General features: G+C 33.8%; 1 protein-coding gene across 1 annotated transcript in view; it reads right to left on the bottom strand.

Annotated features, from left to right (window-relative positions):
* The window catches only part of LOC143045380 (polycystin-1-like protein 3), an 81,171-nt gene that overhangs the window by 51,466 nt on the left and 9,760 nt on the right, over positions 1–19,945 (bottom strand). The gene's annotated exons all lie outside the window — the stretch shown is intronic.

The following is a 19,945-nucleotide window of genomic DNA, read 5'->3' as shown; positions in this document are numbered from 1 at the left end:
TCTTTCAATTGTAGTTACCGATTGATTGAACAAATATCATTTCAGGGAAATGATGTTTTTTTTCAAGACTCTTGGAGTTATCATATAATTTCAAGTACTCGGATAAATATCAAATGTTTTTCAAATTTTCTTACTGAATCTCTTCAAATGTATTTTTGATAAATTTTGAAAAAGAAATCCTAACCTTTATACAAAAAAATAACAAAACACTACATAGAAACTGAATAACAGAAACCGGTGATAACTCAAATAGAAACTGAATAACATAGCCAGAAACCGGTGACAACTCAAATAGAAACTGAATAACATAGCCAGAAACCGGTGATAACTCAAATAGAAACTGAATAACATAGCCAGAAACCGGTGATAACTCAAATAGAAACTGAATGAAATAGCCAGAAACCGGTGATTACTCAAATAGAAACTGAATAACATAGCCAGAAACCGGTGATAACTCAAATCGTCTTGTCACTATATTGACAACGACAAGTGAACAAAACAAACAGAAATAACATTTGAATAAGTAGAAATCGGTCCTAAAATTAAAAAAAAAAAAATACGTTGACTAGCCAATATTAACATGATTACGGATGTATAACAATCTTTTAAAAGTTTATCAAGCCAGAAGGTTAAATGGTTACAGTAATGTACGGTTCTTGGATGTAGCTTCTTCCTGTTTACTATACTGTTTAAATAAAACATGAGATTTAAAGTGCTTTTATATTTTAATTAGTTTGTATTTATTGATCATAGGGGGATGAATAAATATACATTGAAATCTTTACTACATTGTTCTACTCAACATATTACTGCGCATTACTTTAAAACTATGCTCTTGGATGCTCTGTCCTTGAACTCTATATAAATGTAAACTAAAAGATTCGACGAGAAAATAACCACTCTGGACATTACATGTATTCTAAATAAAAGTATCATAAAAATTAAATCCACTAAATTGCAAAAAATAGGGATAAATCTATTTTAAAACGGCTGTTTCACTGTTCTGTTTTTCATAGTATAACAAACATGTATAACTAAATATCAGAATAATTAAGAACGCAAAATAGGTATTGTAACTAAAAGCTTCAAATTTAAAGGTATACACAATTTCAAGCAAACACGTTTTGTCTGCCATACGGTAACGTATAGTTGTTAACTGCTATGTCTTTTTATCTCTGGTGAAAATAAACTTATCATTGATACCAGGATAAAATAAACTACGAAGATGAAGAGCGTTGAGGACCAAAATAGCTAAAAGTTGTGCCAAATACAGCTAAGGCAATCTATGCCTGAGGTCGAAAAGCCTTAGTATTTCAAAAGATCAAAATTTTGTAAACAGTTAATTTATAAATAAAACCATATCAATGATAATTCATGTCAGCACAAAAAGTTCAGACTACTGGGCTGGTGATACCCTCGGGGAAATAAATCTCCAGCAGCAGTGGCTTCGACCCAGTGGTTGTAAATGAACTCATCATAGATATCAGGACTTGATTTTGTATATACGCCAGACGCGCGTTTCGTCTACAAAAGACTCATCAGTGACGCTCGAATCCAAAAAGTTAAAAAGGCCAAATAAACAATGAAGTTGAAGAGTATTGAGGACCAAAATACCTAAAAGTTTTGCCAAATACAGCTAAGGCAATCTATGTCTGAGGTAGAACAGCCTTAGTATTTCAAAAATTCAAAATTTTGTAAACAGTTAATTTACAAATAAAACCATGAATAGTTCTCTTTTTTGCATTTTTACAACATCTTCTTATTTTTATTGTTCATTCGTTCAGCACTGGAGTAAGTAAGTCGCACTCCTTTTTAATTGTATAAAACTTGTTGAATATAAATTATATTTTTTTTGTATGAAGTACTTTTAAACAGTTTGGAATGATTAGGATGTAAAAAGACCATTATTGAATATTATACACTGATTTATTTATTGGCTAATTGCATAAACAAAGAACTTCTGTAAACCGGATTTTATATGAAATTAACCGATTTTAATACGTCGTAACTAAACGTATTTCCTATTAATTCTATTTAACTCAATCTAAATTATTCAATTTACAATATCAGATAATTCACATTTACAAGCTTATATTACTAAAATTCCTCATTTCATAAGTCATATATATTAACCTACAATGAAAGGTCTTTGATATTAAAGGCAAACTAAATTACCACTTTGTTGGGCGTTGATTGTCAGTATTTTTTATTATTCTTTATCTCTAGATAAGATTTCTCTAGAACTGTTACTAACGTGGGACGAAGTATTTTCTATTGTAAAACATATTTGAGAAAATTTGAATACATCATTTTAAATTTGCAAATGAATGTGATGATACATTTATAACTTCCGCCTCTCTCCTTTGAGAATTATTTATAAGGAACCAAGGTGAAAAAAGCTCGATGTACTTTACATTGATTTAGCCATTTATTTTATGTCTCTTTTTGTCATATCGCTTCTGAAATTTCTTCGTATTTATAAAAGCATTTATTAGTATGGGTTTTAAAAGTTTAGCGCTTCAGACATGCGAAATGTATTCATTGTTATTTTGATCTCCTATAACCAATATAACATGTATGAATATGAATCTCATATAATTTTTTTGTTCCCTAAATTAAAACATCTGTAATTAATTTGAACTTGTTATACAATAACCAACCATTAAACAGCCTTTACTTACATTGTTAGATATGCGAGTGACAAGAAATAAATTGAGTATTCCTAATCCGTGTTTATGGGATCACAACAGGAACAGTACGGTTTTTCGAGTATCATTTATGCTCGATTTGTATAAGATATGGTGGCATGTACTATAATTGTATATTATAAAAGAATTTCAATTTGTTATTGAAAATTACAAAATCTCTACGTGTAGGTTTTAACGTACATGTAAATGAAATCCCATGAAATCCTGGAAAAACAATATACAAAACGTTCGTTTTCTTCAGTTTGTCGGAGGTCATCCATTAGTTCAAAATTGAAAGAAAGTGTTCAAGTCTGTAAGTTAAAGTTATAATTAATTGTACTCGATAGCGCGCAATTTCAAAACTTAAAACTTTTGAAGAAGTGTGTGTGTCCAAGTTAAATTTCGAACAACGTCAACTTGGTGTATAGTAAGGTTTTAGTTATAAACGCCTCCGGGTGCGGGAGTTTCTCGCTACATTGAGGACCCGTTGGTGACCTTCGGCTGTTGTCTGCTCTGTGGTCGGGTTGTTGTCACTTTGACACATTCCCCATTTCCTTTCTCAATTTTAATATTCTATAGTCTGTTAAATCCCAGGAAATTTCTAATCCGCTGCGTATATTAATACTTGATATTTTGCCAATTTTGACAACACAATTTGACCGAATTTTCCTTTATAGAATTCTACGTTAGTAACGTTACACATTCATTAATATTTTTTTGTTATTTAAGCTTAGTTTGACTATAATGAAATAATCAAATTAATTAGCAAATAATTCAATACCCAAGTAAAATTAGATCGGAAAGAATTTGAAACTATATTATATTATTATATACTCATTTATTTTGTGAAACTGTTCACAGTAACGCCTACTTAAACCACTACTTTAAAATAGCATATTCATAAAAAATATTTAAGTAGTTTCTAAACACACAAAAGATTGATATTTATCATAAATAGACATATCTACTTCAATAACAAGTTACCAAACCACTTACATATTCCATAATTTTCTACATTACTATGTCTGACTTCAGTGAACTATCAGAATTAATTTAATCCTTTTGAACAATATGTTTTCCGTGTACCTAAAATAGCTTCAGTAAAATTATTTTTACTAACCTTTGACATATTTGGCCTATTTTTCTTTGAACACAATAGCAAAAATAAAAGAAACATACATATTCTAAAGTTTATTAAAATTACAAATACGTCTATATATATTTTTCTTTCATTATCGTTTTTTTTTGCAAGAAATATCATTTCATTTTCCCCTATTTATTCCAATGAAATGTTTGAAAAACTCTAGTACATTTTACACAGATTTCAAAATCTCTTGTTTACTCATAATGTTGTTATCGCGATCATTTGCTTGAAGTATGAAATTCACAATTGAATATTTGTTATTTGCTACATTGTTAACTGGTGAGTATATAAAAAAAAAACCATTTGATTGCATTTACTCAAATGTTTAAGAAATCTACGGAGCCCTGTTGGTCTCACACAGATTATAAAGAGTCTTTTAAAGTCTAGCGCTGGAGATGTAAAGTCTAGCGCTAGAGATGTAAAGTCTAGCGCTGGAGATGTAAAGTCCAGCGCTGAAGATGAAAAATCTAGCACTAGAGATGTAAAGTCCAGCGCTGGAGATCTAAAATCTAGCGCTGGAGATGTAAAGTCAAGCACTGAAGATGTAAAGTCTAGCGCTGGCGATGTAAAGTCTAGCGCTGGAGATGTGAAAAATCTAGCGCTGGAGATGTAAAGTCTAGCGCTGGAGATATGAAAAATCTAGCACTGGAGATATGCAAAGTCTAGCGCTGGAAATGTCAAGTCAAGCGCTGGAGATGTAAAATCAAGCGCTGGAGATGTAAATTCAAGCGCTGGATATGTAAAGTCTAGCGCTGAGATGTAAAGTCAAGCGCTGGAGATGTAAAGTCAAACGCTGGAGATGTAAAGTCAAGCGCTTGAGATGTAAAGTCTTGCCCTGAAGATGTAAAATCAAGCGCTGGAGATGTAAAGTCAAGCACTGGAGATGCAAAGTCAAGCGCTGGAGATGTAAAGTCAAACGCTGGAGATGTAAAGTCAAGCGCTTGAGATGTAAAGTCTAGCGCTGAAGATGTAAAATCAAGCGCTGGAGATGTAAAGTCAAGCACTGGAGATGTAAAATCAAGCGCTGGAGATGTACAGTCTGGCGCTTGATATGTAAAGTCAAGCGCTGAAGATATAAAGTCAACCGCTTGAGATGTAAAGTCTAGCGCTGAAGATGTAAAGTCAAACGCTGGAGATGTAAAGTCAAGCACTGGAGATGTAAAGTCTAGCGCTGAAGATGTAAAGTCAAGCGCTGGAGATGTAAAGTCAAGTACTGCAGATGTAAAAGTCTAGCGCCGAAGATGTAAAGTCTAGCGCTGAAGATGTAAAATTCAAGCGCTGGAGATGTAAAATCAAGCGCTGGAAATGTAAAGTCAAGCACTGGAGATGTAAAGTCAATCACTGCAGATGTAAAAGTCTAGCGCTGAAGATGTAAAGTCTAGCGCTTATGACAAATTCATACAGCAAATATTGACCTACCATACCTAGTTACTGCCGATGAAACTGACATAGTCACAAAAACTTGATTGTGAGGTCAAGGTCAGTTGACATTTGTCAGTATGTCATATGTAAAGTCAAGCGCTGAAGATGTAAAGTCTAGCGCTGGGATGTAAAGTCTAGCGCTGGAGATGTGAAAAATCTAGCGCTGGAGATATGCAAAGTCTAGCACTGGAGATGTAAAGTCACGCGCTGATGATGTAAATTCAAGCACTGGAGATGTAAAGTCAAGCACTGGAGATGTAAAATCAAGCGCTGGAGATGTAAAGTCTAGCGCTGAAGATGTAAAGTCAAGCGCTTATGACAAATTCATATGGATCTCAGAAGGTGAAAAACCTAGTAAATATTTTTGTAATTTGGAATCTAGAAATTTTACAAATAAAATTATCCCTAAAGTACAAAAAGATGATGGAGAAATGATTAATAATCAAAAAGATATTCTCAAAGAGGTTAACATTTTTTATCAAGAGTTGTACTCAAAAAAAAATATTGTTACAGATAAGATTAAGAATTTTGATACTGTTTTTGAAAAATACAATGTTAACAAATTAACAAATGAGGAGTCAGATGATCTAGAGGGTCCAATCTGTCTACATGAGGCATCAAATGTTTTAAAAGCAATGAAAAATGATAAAAGTCCAGGATCATCAGGTTTTACAGCTGAATTTTTCAAAGTTTTTTGGGGAAAAATTGGTCCATTTGTAGTAAGATCCATAAATTATGGTTTTGAAAAAGGTCAACTCTCTGTTACACAGAGACAAGGTATAATTACATGTATACCTAAAGGAGACAAACCACGACAGTTTCTTAAAAACTGGAGACCTATTACTCTCCTAAATACTTCTTACAAAATTGCATCAGGGGTTATTGCTAATCGATTTAAAAAAGTATTGGGAAATTTGATTGATCCTGATCAAACTGGCTTTGTTCTAGGTCGATTTATAGGAGAAAACACAAGATTGTTATATGACTTGATGCAAATTGCAGAAGAAAAAAACCTACCAGGACTTCTCCTATTTGTCGACTTCGAAAAAGCCTTCGACTCATTATCATGGGATTTCCTACAAGAAGTATTAAAATTTTTCAATTTTGGACAATCTATTCGTAATTGGGTGAGAATTTTCTACTTTAATATTAATTCAGCTGTAAACCAAGGGGGTAATCTATCAGATTTTTTTAACATTGAACGGGGTTGTAGACAAGGCGATCCGCTTTCTCCTTATTTGTTTATATTGTGTGCTGAAATACTAGCTATTAAGCTTCGCAACAATAAGAAAATAAAAGGGTTAAAATCTGTTAGTATTGAAAATAAATTGTCTCAATTTGCTGATGATACTGCTATTATTTTAGATGGATCTGAAGAATCTCTAATGGAAAGCATGAAAGACCTTAATTATTTTTGGGAAATCTCAGGTTTAAAAATTTACTACAGTAAAACCCAGGTTGTATGGATTGGCAGTATGAAATACAGTCAGACTGAACTTTGTACTAGCTTAAACTTATCATGGGGTAAACATAATTTTTCATACCTTGGAATAGACTTTGATGTAGATTTATCAAAGATGATACGATTAAATTATGATAAAAAAATATTGGAGATTGAATCTCTTTTAAAGCAATGGAGCAAGAGAAACTTAACTCCTATTGGGCGTATTACAGTGGTTAAAACATTGGCATTGCCAAAGCTTATCCATCTGTTTTCATCATTGCCAAATCCAGACTCCAGATTTATTCAAAAACTTGATACCTTGTTTTATAGTTTTGTTTGGCAAAAACCAGTTGGTAAAGTTAAGAGAAAAACATTAGTGAAAGATTATTATGAAGGGGGTCTAAAAATGATTTGTTTGAAACCTTTCATAAAATCACAGAAATGTACATGGGTTAGAAGGTTGATCAATAATAAAAAATGACAGGAAACTCTTGCTTTCTATGGGATTGATTTTGACTTATTAGAAAATACAGGTGTCAAAAACATAGAAAAAAGTATGAATGTATGCACAAATCCATTTTGGAAAGATGTTTTGAGTGCCTGGAAAGAAATTGTTGCATTAAATATTGAATATACATGGGAATATTTTTTGAATATGCTTTTATGGTTTAATGAGAAAATTAAAATAGAAAATGATGTTGTTTTCTACAAAGACTGGTATGACAAAGGTGTACACATTGTAAATGATTTATTAGATGAAGCCGGAGAATTTTTTTCTCTGACTGAATTCCAGAAGGTGTATCAAATAGGTACAGATTTTCTGAAATATTATGGCTTAATAAATTGTGTTAAACAGTATTCACAACATTTTGTTAAAAATGCTACATCTCCAATTAAGAATTGTTACCCAAGCAATAATATCAAGATTTTTTTTAAACATAAAAAAGGTTCTAAAGATATGTACCTCATATTGAGAAAAAATCTTACGGAACCAACAAATAAAATGAAAATTATGGAAAAGTTTGGTGTCACTAATGATGAAATGAAACTCATTTATACACTTCCATTTAAAACTACTACAAATAGTAGAGCACAGTGGTTCCAATACAGGATAAACCACTTAGTTTTGACTACTAATTATTTCCTGGAAAAGATAAAACTTGTACAAAGCCCTCTTTGTACTTTTTGTAATATACAACCAGAAACCATTATACACTTATTGTGGGAATGTGAAAAAGTACAAATTTTGTTAGAAAATTTTGATATATGGACTTCATCTACAGCACATGTAACACTTAACTATACTAGTAATTGTAAGACTTTTGTATTCGGTATTTTTGATGTTAGAAACTGTATTGTACAAAATAAGATATTGCTCTGTATTAAATATTATATTTATTCAAGTCGATGTTTGAAAAAAGTTCTATCACTTGAGGCACTCAAACATAAGTTAAATGATCTGTACTGTACTGAAAAAACTGTAGCTATTTACAAACAAAAACAAGAACAGTTTGAGAGAGAATGGAATAGCTGGCACTTTCTGTGTTTATACTGAGAACAATCACACAAATACATGAGACGTTTGTTTTTAAATTTGCTAATGAAACCTATAAATCTGGCTCTTAACTCTCCATCTTTCTTGAATCAAAAACCATATAATGGCAGTAATATATAGAGCAAACCACAGATGACCAATTCTTCTTTTTTTTCCCTAAAAATTTCAAACTTGTATTTGTTTTTTTTGTTAGATTTTTTTGTTTTGTTATTCTTTTGACAAACTTTTGATTTTTTTCTTTTATTTTTCTCTATCAATTTTTTTTTCTTCTTCAAAATTTTACTATAGAAATAAAACAAAACATAGACAAATTAGTTTGCAGCAGAAAACTCAAACTGTTCTTAAGAATAAGTAATTATAAGAAGTATTACAATTAACTTAATTATGATTATCTGTAATTGTATTACCTGCATTGTAAAGAATAATTTATATACCATGATTATGTATTGTGTTTTGATAAAATAAAATAAATATAAAAAAAAAATTCATACAGCAAATATTGAACTACCATACCTAGTTACTGCCGTTGAAACTGACATAGTCACAAAAACTTGATTGTGAAGTCAAGGTCAGTAGACATATGTCAGTATGTCATATGTAAAGTCAAGCGCTGAAGATGTAAAGTCTATCGCTGGGGGTGTAAAGTCTAGCGCTGGAGATATGAAAAATCTAGCACTGGAGATATGCAAAGTCTAGCGATGAAGATGTAAAATCAAGAGCTGGAGATGTAAACTCTGGCGCTGAAGATGTAAAATCAAGCGCTGGAGATGTAAAATCAAGCGCTGGAGATGTAGTATCTAGCGCTGGAGATGTAAAGTCCAGCGCTGGGGATCTAAAGTCAAGCGATGGAGATGTAAAATCAGGCGCTAGAGATGTACAGTCTGGCGCTTGAGATGTAAAGTCAAGCGCTGGAGATGTAAAGTCAAGCGCTGAAGATGTAAAGTCAAACGCTGGAGATGTAAAGTCTAGCGCTGAAGATGTAAAGTCAAGCACTGCAGATGTAAAGTCAAACGCTGGAGATGTAAAGTCAAGCGCTGGAGATGTAAAGTCTAGCGCTGAAGATGTAAAATCAAGCGCTGGAGATGTAAAGTCAAGCACTTGAGATGTAAAATCAAGCGTTGGAGATGTAAAGTCTAGCGCTGAAGATGTAAAGTCTAGCGCTTATGACAAATTCATACAGCAAATATTGACCTACCATAACTAGTTACTGCCGATGAAACTGACATAGTCACAAATACTTGATTGTGAGGTCAAGGTCAGTTGACATATGTCAGACTGACATGTACACCTAAAAATGAATTTCACACTCCAAATATTATTGGCCTACCATACCTTGTTACTGAGAAACTGACCTAATCATGATAACATGACCCTGGTCACTGGACTATGACAATGAGGTCAAGGTCAGCCGATATGTGACCGACTGACAAGCTTATGTCTCAAATTACATTGGCACCAAATTTGGTGTTGCCAGTTCAAAAATTTTGTGAAATATATGCAATTAAACTAGAGGCTCTAACGAGCCTGGTTAAAGAAGTAGTTAGTATGTTTTTCTTATAGGGTTCAATGTTAAACTATATTTGGCCATGGAATCCATGTTGGATTTACAGTTGCGATAAAAATCATAAAATTATCAAATTCAGGAACATCATTTGATCATTCCTGCATAAAGTAGATTCATTGTACCATACGGATGCTCAAAGAGAGCAGTTAACATGTTTTCCCTTATGGTTCTTTGTTAAACTGTCTCGGCCTGTGGCGACCATCTTGGTTTTCCAATCAGCACCGAATTCATTAAAATTATTAAGGACTATTATTTGACCATTTATCCATAAACTGTAATCGATATGTCAAAGTTTCTTTGTAAAAGTTGTTTGTACATGTTTGTTCCTATATTGTTCTATGTTAAATTGTATTTGACCATGGAAGCCCTCTTGGATTTACCGTCGACACCAAAATCAAAAAAATTATCACCTTCATCTGATCATTCATGCATATATTGGATTCATTTTGTAATATGGTTTCTAAACCAGAGGCTCTAAAGCGCATGTAATCGTTCACTCGGTTTCTCAGTAGAAATAGTTTGCATTTTTTCCCATAGGGTTCAATGTTAAACTATGTTCGACAGTGGCGGCCATCTTGGACTTCCGATCGGCACTAAAATCATAAAATTTATGAAGGACCATTATCTGATCATTCATGCCTAAACTGGAATCAAAATGTCACATAATGTCTCCGTAGACGTTGTTTGCATGCTTTTTCCATAGGGTTCTATGTCAATCTATGTTCGACTATGGCGCCTATCTTGGATTTCCGATCGGCACCAAAATAATAAAAGTTATGAAGGACAATTATTCGATCAGTCCTGACATATATTGGATGCAATATGTCAAAAGTTATCTGAAAAAGTGCAGTTTTTATGTTTTCCAATAGGGTTCTTTGTTAAACTAATTCCTGCGGTGACGGCAATCTTTGATTACGGATCGGCACTAAATGAACAATCTTTGATGAGGTCTACCCAAGGAACATTCCTGCCAAGTTTGGTTTGAATTGTCCCAGTGGTTTCAGAGAAGATGTTTACGTACGACGACGACAGACGACGGACGCAAAGTGATGACAAAAGTTCACATGGTCCTTCGGACCAGGTGACCTAAAAAGAGCAGTTTACATGTACTACCATATGGTTCAATATTAAATGTTAATCTGTGGCAGCCATCTTGGATTTCTGATCGGCACCAAAATCATAACATTTTTTAAGGACTAATATCTGATCATTTATGAATAAACTTGAATCAATATGACAAACGGTTTCTCCGTAAAAGTTGTTTGCATTTTTCTCCATAGGGTTCTATATTAAACCATGTCCGGCTGTGGCAGCCATCTTGGTTTTCCGATCGACACTAATGTCATAAAACTTATAACATGCACAAGGCCAAGACAAAAGATATGTTTCTTATTACACACTCAGGAAAAATAGTGTAGGTAGGCAGGTAGGCAAACTATTTTATTTTTCTGAAACATTTTACTTATTTATACATGAATTAAGAAAGATATTCCTTTTAACAGTGCTTCATGAAAAACTGCAATAAAATATTTAGGGTAGGGGATAACAATTAGGGTAGGTAGGGAAATCGGAAACATTGGTATATTTTGTCTTGCCATGGCCTAAACTAGAAATAATATGTCAAACGATTTGTCCGTAGAATTTTTTTTTTGCATGCTTTTTCTATAGGATTATATGTTAAACTATGTTCGGCTGTGGTGGCCGTCTTTGATTTCCGATCGGCACAAAAATTATAAAAGGGCCATCATTTAATCATTCATGCATAAATTTGATTCAATATGTCATAAGGTCTCTCAAAAAGAGCAGTTTTCATGTTTTCCAATGGGTTCTATGTTACACTAAATCCTGTGATGGCGGCAATCTTGGATTTCGGATCGGCATGAAATGAACAGTATTTCATGAGATCCACCAAGGAAAATTCCTGCCAAGTTTAGTTTTATTTGGCCCCGTGGTTTCAGAGAAGATGTTGACATACGACACCGACGGACGCAAAGTGATGACAATAGTTCACATGGTCCTTTGGACCAGGTGAACTTATAAAAGTTTACGCCGTCTCGACTTTAGAGACTCGGACAGTCACAGGCGAGTCAGAAACTAAAGGTATTATTATCACAGGACTTCCACTTTTAAACATGATTAAAATATGTGAACTGTCCACTATGTGGGACTTACACACCTGATATAATCAAGTCAAATTATCTCCCTTTTAAAATGTTGGACCAGATTTGTTTTGCTTCATGCATATCTTCATATGGTGTACTAAGTTTCTTTGAAATCCATCCAACTGTTTAGGAGTTGTCAATACCATATGAATCAAATAAATGTCGAAGTCTAATTATCTCTCCTTTAAGATGTTGGACTGTTAATTATTTTGCTTTAGGCACATATTCATATGTTATACTACTCTGTTGTGTGATGTTGCATTAAAATCCATCAAACGGTTTAAGAGGAGGTGTCCTTAAAAGTATGATGGATAAAATAAATGCCCAAATTCAATTATCTCCCCTTGAAGTCATTGGACCAGAATTAAGTTTTTCATATGGTGTGCTAGCTTTGTAGGAGGTTTCATTGAAATCTATCAGACAGTTTAGGAGGAGTTGTGCTTATAAGGTCAATACCATATGTTGAATTAAATAAATAAAATAAAATAAAAGTCCAAATATCTCCAGTTGAAGATGTCCGACCACATTTATTTGGCACATTCATGCACATCTTCATATTGTATATTACCTTTGTGTAAAGTTTCATTGAAATTCATCTAACAGTTTAGGAGGAGTTGTCAATACCATATGATGAAACAGCTAATCCCCTCGCCCATTGCCCATACAATAGGGTGGTTTGGTGTTGATATGACTAAGACAGAACTATGATTTGTCATGTTGATAATGTTTAATTAAAACCAAAAACAACAACGATGACCTAATCACAACATAATACAACCATAAAAATTTGAGGCCGTACAAAAATAGGAATTTCCATTCCAACAGAATACAAAAGAATAGTACTAATGCTACAAAATTCAATTTCCTGCCATACAATCTTGCATCTTATATATATCAGCTTTACTGAGAAAGACAAACTAAAGACTCAAATGAGGTCGTATTGCTCACTTGTCATCAGCTATCCTATGGTTTCAGAAGAGACATTTTGGACAAATTTGGCATTTAACAAGTGTGAACAAATAAAAATGTCTCGCCCGAATATGGATGTGGACTCAGAATTAAGGTTATCCTATATCCCACATTGTCAATCAATGCGACACAATTCACTCAAGTGTGAAATTGATGTCAAGATCAGGTACATGTAGCATGTGTCAAACTGGCATGTACCCAACAATAAGTATTTGTAGACCCAATATGATGCAGGTTTTTACTGATTATTTTTTCTCTTTGTTACCTTTGATAGTAGGATATGGGGAGGGTAGGATTCCAAAACTCGTTAACCCACCACACTTCCATGTGCCTGTCCCAAGTCAGGAATCAGAAGTTTCAACAGGTGTCTTTGTTTTTTATGTTAGTGCATGAAATTGAAGTCAAGGTCAGGTGGTATGTGACAGACTGGCATGTAGCCTCCAAGAAGTGTCTGTAGACAAAATATGGTGGTTCTAGTTATTTTAGTTGACGGGAAATAGACTTAATCAAGAAAATGTGACACAAGTCACTCATACTTGAAATTGAGGTCAAGGTCAGATGACATGTTGCAGGTTTGAATGTACCCACCAAAAAGTATATATAGATCAAATATGGTGGGTCTAGGTTTATAGTTCCTGAGAAATGAACTTGATCACAAAAATTCAACGCAAATTTTACAAATGTTTACGTGGTCATTGAACCATGAAAATGAGATCAAGGTCATCTGATATGTGTCAGGCAGGAAGGTTTTACATCAAAAAGTATCTGTGGACAATTCCAACGTTAGATTTTGCATATCTCCAGCGCTAGATTTTACACATCTCCAGCGCTAGACGTTACATCCCCAGTGCTAGACTTTACATCTTCAACGCTTGACTTTACATCTCCAGCGCTAGACTTTAGATCTCCAGCGCTGGACTTTACATTTCCAGCGCTACATTTTACATCGTCAGCGCTGAACTTTACATCTCCAGCGCTAGACATTACATCTCTAGCGCTAGACTTTACATCTCCATCGCTAGAATTTACACAACTTCAGCGCAGGATTTTAAAAGACACTTTATAATCTAGCTAGACTTTGCATATCTCCAGCGCTAGATTTTACACATCTCCAGCGCTAGACGTTACATCCCCAGTGCTAGACTTTACATCTTCAACGCTTGACTTTACATCTCCAGCGCTAGACTTTAGATCTCCAGCGCTGGACTTTACATTTCCAGCGCTGGACTTTACATTTCCAGCGCTACATTTTACATCGTCAGCGCTGGACTTTACATCTCCAGCGCTAGACATTACATCTCTAGCGCTAGACTTTACATCTCAATCGCTAGAATTTACACCACTTCAGCGCAGGATTTTAAAAGACACTTTATAATCTAGCTAGACTTTGCATATCTCCAGCGCTAGATTTTACACATCTCCAGCGCTAGACGTTACATCCCCAGTGCTAGACTTTACATCTTCAACGCTTGACTTTACATCTCCAGCGCTAGACTTTAGATCTCCAGCGCTGGACTTTACATCTCCAGCGCTGGACTTTACATCTCCAGCGCTAGATTTTACACATCTCCAGCGCTAGACGTTACATCCCCAGTGCTAGACTTTACATCTTCAACGCTTGACTTTACATCTCCAGCGCTAGACTTTACATCTTCAACGCTTGACTTTACATCTCCAGCGCTAGACTTTAGATCTCCAGCGCTGGACTTTACATCTCCAGCGCTGGACTTTACATCTCCAGCGCTAGACTTTACATCTTCAGCGCTGGAATTTACATCTCCAGCGCTAGACTTTACATCTCCATCGCTAGAATTTACATATCTTCAGCGCAGGATTTTAAAAGACACTTTATAATCTTTGTGAGACCAACAGGGCTCCGTAGAATTCCTTTATAAGACTCAGGAATATTTATAGCTTATAGATTATATAGACACCTATTTATTTTTGAGCGTCCTGATTTGACATCTAGTCTTTGTGTTGCTGTTTTATATATCGTCGTCGAGGGTATCACCATCCCGGTAGAGTAGTCAGCACTTTTGTAATGAAATTTCATTGCTGTATATATAATTTTACAGTTTGTTAAATGTTGAAATATTCGAAAAGCAAAGGTCTTTCTACCTTCTATGTGTAGATTGTCCTTTCTTATTTGGCACATCTTTTCGAATTTGTTGTTCATAAATGCTTGCTATCTCCGTTAAATTTAGCATGGCTTTGATACGAGCGCCACAAATGAGTCTTGTGTATTGAAAACTAGCGTTTGCCGAACCAAATCATAGATATTGGTGAAAATAGTTTCCCATTTCTTATTTACCAAGGCGTTCGATATTTTTGATAAACAACCGATGTTCCAGTTATTCAAATAAATAGACAATTTAAGCTTAAAAACAAAACAAAAAAGTAAAGAAACTACATGAAATCCAAGAGGAGGCATACTATATGCGTTGACAGGGTAAGCCTGTTATTTTAGATGAGTACTCCATGATGTATTTCCCCTTATCTTCTTTTATTGATGTTCAATTCTTTTAAACACATATAAAGTTAAACCATATTCCATTGGATTTATGGACAGTTATGGGATTTTCAGACTTGATTGATTGTTCAATGTGTCGTGAAGAATTTAAAAGAATAGTGTTGACAAGAATTATAAGATGTAAGTGGAAATACTTTGAAATACTTTTATATCAATATCACAAACGAAAGAAGCATATCATTAATATTCCACTCCGTAGATAATCACACACAGACATACAGTTCTGTTTTCAATGGTTATATTCATTTACAAAATTTACAAAATGTTTATCTAAGTTTGTCTTCGCAGCTGAATTTTGTTTTATTATAATAAAAAAAAAAATCATGATCGATATCATACGTAACATCTAAGAAGAGAAGAAGTAAATAAATACTGCATCTTCTTTGCGCCCGAAATATTTTTCTTGATATATGATTCAAACACCAATAAATGCAGTATCACCGGAACTAAATATTCTGCCTCATATATTAATAGTTACATGATGTGTTATTGACATAATACGGTATATATGGGGTCAGTAAATTCAATATGGAATGAGAGCGAAGCTAGAATCCCTTTTGAAATTTACTGACCCCATAAATATCTTATTATGTCACTAACAAACGGTGTAACGAATTTTTCTTACCGACTTCCTTCACTTGTGGTATTTAGACTAACGGTATATCAAAGTGATTAAGTTTTCATTGAATACATTGTATTAAGAACCTATTCCAATTTGTCTTTACAAAATACAAATGCCAACAATAACAATTTAAGCTTTAAAATTGTTTTATAAATTTATTTCAATTATTCATTACCTGTATTAATTTATTCGTCTGTGGAAAATTTTCATATTTCTTTATATATATTTAAGTTCACCGGGCCCGAAGGTCCCCATGTGAGCTTATGCCATCACTAGGCGTTCGTCGTCGTCTGTCTTCTGTCGTAGTCTATCGTCGTAAACTATTTTACTCTTTTCCTCTGAAAATAAATGTACTGGGCCAAATACCTTCAGACTTAAGCTAAATGTTCCTACCATTAGACCATGATGGCACTACGATCTGCGAAAAAATTGAAAATTTTGACGATCGAAGTGCGATTGTGCAAATCGCAGTAAGGTCGTAATACGGTCGTGATGAGGTCTTTATGATCGCACAGAGCGCGGCTAACTATCAATATGTTCAAAACAATCGTGGTACGGTCGTGGCGAAATCAGGTTGTAGTAGAAGCGTAGTGAGAGTGCTAAATATTATTGCTGTTTACAGTTTATATCTATCTATAACAATATTCAAAATAACAAAAAACTTCAAAATTTCCTTAAAATTACCAATTTAGTGGCAGCAACCATGGGTTAGTCGAATCGTCTGAAAATATCAGGGCTGATAGATCTTGACCAATTGAACATTATGATTCTATGTCAGATTTGCTCTAATAGCTTTAGTTTTTGATATATAAGCCAAAAACTGCATTTGACCCCTATGTTCTATTTTTAGCAATGGCGACAATGTTTGTTGATGGATCAAAACTTCGGATACAGTTTATAAACTAGATACCATAAGAAACATTAAGTTAAAGTTTGAAGGTATTTGGCCAAGTAGGTTTAAGAGTAGAAGAATTTTAAAATAGTTTACGACGACAGACGACGGACAACGACGGACTCCAAAGTGATAGCATAAGCTATCATGGGGCCCTTCAGACTCCGTTGAGCTAAAAATAGAGGATTAACGCTAATAATGAACACAAAGAATACAGAGCTCAGTATAAAAGTACGTATAGAAATCATTACACAAGGCGATATATAGTTTCCACTCAAAAACCTATCGCAAAACAATATTTTAGTGAGTTTGTGTGCCTTTTTATATCGATACCGATTCGGAATGGAATTAAATACGATGAGAAAATATCAGAGGTTGCAAATAAAAATGCTTTGAATCATTATTTGCAGATGAAACGATTATTTGCATTGCATATAAGGTATAGGTATCTGGTTCTGAATAAATTCATCATAGATACCAGGATTACAATTTTGTATATAAGCCAGACGCGCGTTTCGTCTACAAAAGACTCATACGTGACGCTCAAAAAAAAAATTAAAAGGCAAAATAAAGTAAAAAGTTGAAGAGTATTGAGGACCAAAAATTCCTTAAAGGTTTGTCAAATACAGCTAAGGTAATCTATTCCTGAGGTAGAAAAGCCATAGTATTTAAAAAATTCAAAGTTTTGTTAACAGTTAATTTATAATTATGAACATATCAATTTTGAATCATTCAAAAATAAAACAAAAATAACCTCATACCATTAAAAAAGAAAAAAAAAAAGAAAATAAAAAATCACACAAATACTGAACTGAGGAAAATTCAATCGGAAAGTCCCTAATCACATGACAAAATCAAATGACAAAACACATCAAACGAATGGTCAACAACTGTCATATTCCTGACTTGGTACAGATATTTTAACCAAAATAAAAAAGAGAGATTATGCCTTTGTTTATCACTTAGTACTATTATATAGATAGAATAACATATTATCTACATAGTTACAATGGACTATGTTTGGTTAGAAATGTGCGGTTAATACTTGGAAATCCAGCACAATAAAATCTCACATCAGCTTATATATAGCTTAAACCGTTGGTTTTCCAGTTTGAATGGTTCTACACTAATATTTTTTTTGGGCCCTTTATCGCTTACTGTTCGGTGTGAGCCAAGGCTGTGTTGAAGAACGTACCTTGACCTATAATGATTTACTTTTATAAATTATGACTTGGATGGAGAGTTGTCTCATGGACACTCATACCAATTCTTCCTTTATCTAAGTATAGTCATCCCTAAAATGTAAAATCAGAAAACGAGACGCATTATTCAAGCACGGGTGGTTAGTTTAATCTATTTGTTTTGTTTATTGAAAGAACCTTTTTTACTTTCATAAATTGCACGCACTCATATGTTGACAATGATATGAAACCATTAAAGTTGTATTTTTTTTAGAGGGAGTCCCCAAACACTATTAATGAAAGTAATACAATTGATCAAATCAATATACATATATTATTTAACTATGTAGCCAATTCAAATGTGAAGTAAATTATTTTCAAAATCAGATTTGTTAAAGGTATTAACTACTGAAAGAATATTAATGCACACTGCGATATACAAATCATTCAAACAGAATATTGAAAACTTTGTTAAACGGCGCTATGTTTAGCAATAATTTATTATTTACAATGAAATTGCAGTAGAAACTAGTTTGTCGTTCGAAGTATTAAACAAAACTATTTTACAAATATATGCTTGCTATCATCGAAAATATATGTGATGTTCGTATAACATTTCTGTACCTCTATATTTGGCACATACATCTTAAAAAAGAGATGTGGAATGACTGGGAATGCTTTACTATTATCCTGGGTACACAATTGAACAAACCAACGTCAGAACAAGTTTTGCAATCAATTGACCAAGGAATTGACTTTTACCCCATCACATTAGGACAATGGTCCAACTACGACCTCAGAATTCGAAATTATGAAAAATTCGGAAGTTATTGTAAGATAATTGCATAGGTAAGGAGTTGTCAATGTCTTTATGTTCGTGTTGTTCGACGACCATCTGTAAACATACCGAAAACATTCGCAGTGCAGTCATTGTCTAAACCAGTTGTAGTAGAAGCGTAGAAAGGCGTAGTAAGGACTTCATGATCGATGAAGCCGTATTTTCGAAAATGTCGAGAGAAAAGACAACCAAGGCCTAAAATAAAATTTCATTTGTTTGGCATTGCCGCCCGACCCACTGAAAAACTTGCCGCCCAAATAATTTTATTTGCGTTTCAGAATTTTTTTTTTTTTTTTATTTAAAAAAAAAATCGAAATTGTGCCGGAATTTGATCGTATCCGCCGAGTTTGTTCCTGGCTTTACTTATTTCAAATCACGATCTTAAAAGCGCTTGTCTTACTTACCTTACCGCTTTGTTACACTGTATTGGGAGCAAACATTTAAATGACATGGAATAGAAAAAGTCTGCCAAAAGTAATGTCAAAGAAACCGGCAGGGGAAAGCATCTCCCTATGCTGCAATGCATTGGTTAAGGGAGATGGATTTTTATCAAAAATCAAATTTTCAGCTATTCTTTGAAAGAAACATTCTGAGAGACCTTGTAGAGGACTCAAATTTTATCTTTTGTAAATCAGAAACTGATGATTTCTGCTCGACTTCGTCGCTTCATGAGATAGGATTTTTTCACCGGGACATCACAGAACAAATATGCGTGGCTCTTACATTTGTTGAACTTATTAAATATTTGAAATTTATCATTGACAAATTTTCCCTTGGACCAGAGAACAAAGTATCTACTATAGTCAGAACCACAATGATGCATTTAAGATAATTATGGCTGTAAGCACCAAAGCTTAAACATGTTAAAGACCAAAATGGTCCCAAATTAAAATTTACAGGTTTATAGTAGTTTTGTACCAGTAGATGCTAGCCTG

Source organism: Mytilus galloprovincialis, chromosome 9 (assembly GCF_965363235.1).
Source record: "Mytilus galloprovincialis chromosome 9, xbMytGall1.hap1.1, whole genome shotgun sequence".
Classification (NCBI taxonomy): Eukaryota; Metazoa; Mollusca; class Bivalvia; order Mytilida; family Mytilidae; genus Mytilus; species Mytilus galloprovincialis.
Note: the sequence above shows the minus strand (reverse complement) of the source record. Positions and strands in the feature narration are given on the sequence as shown.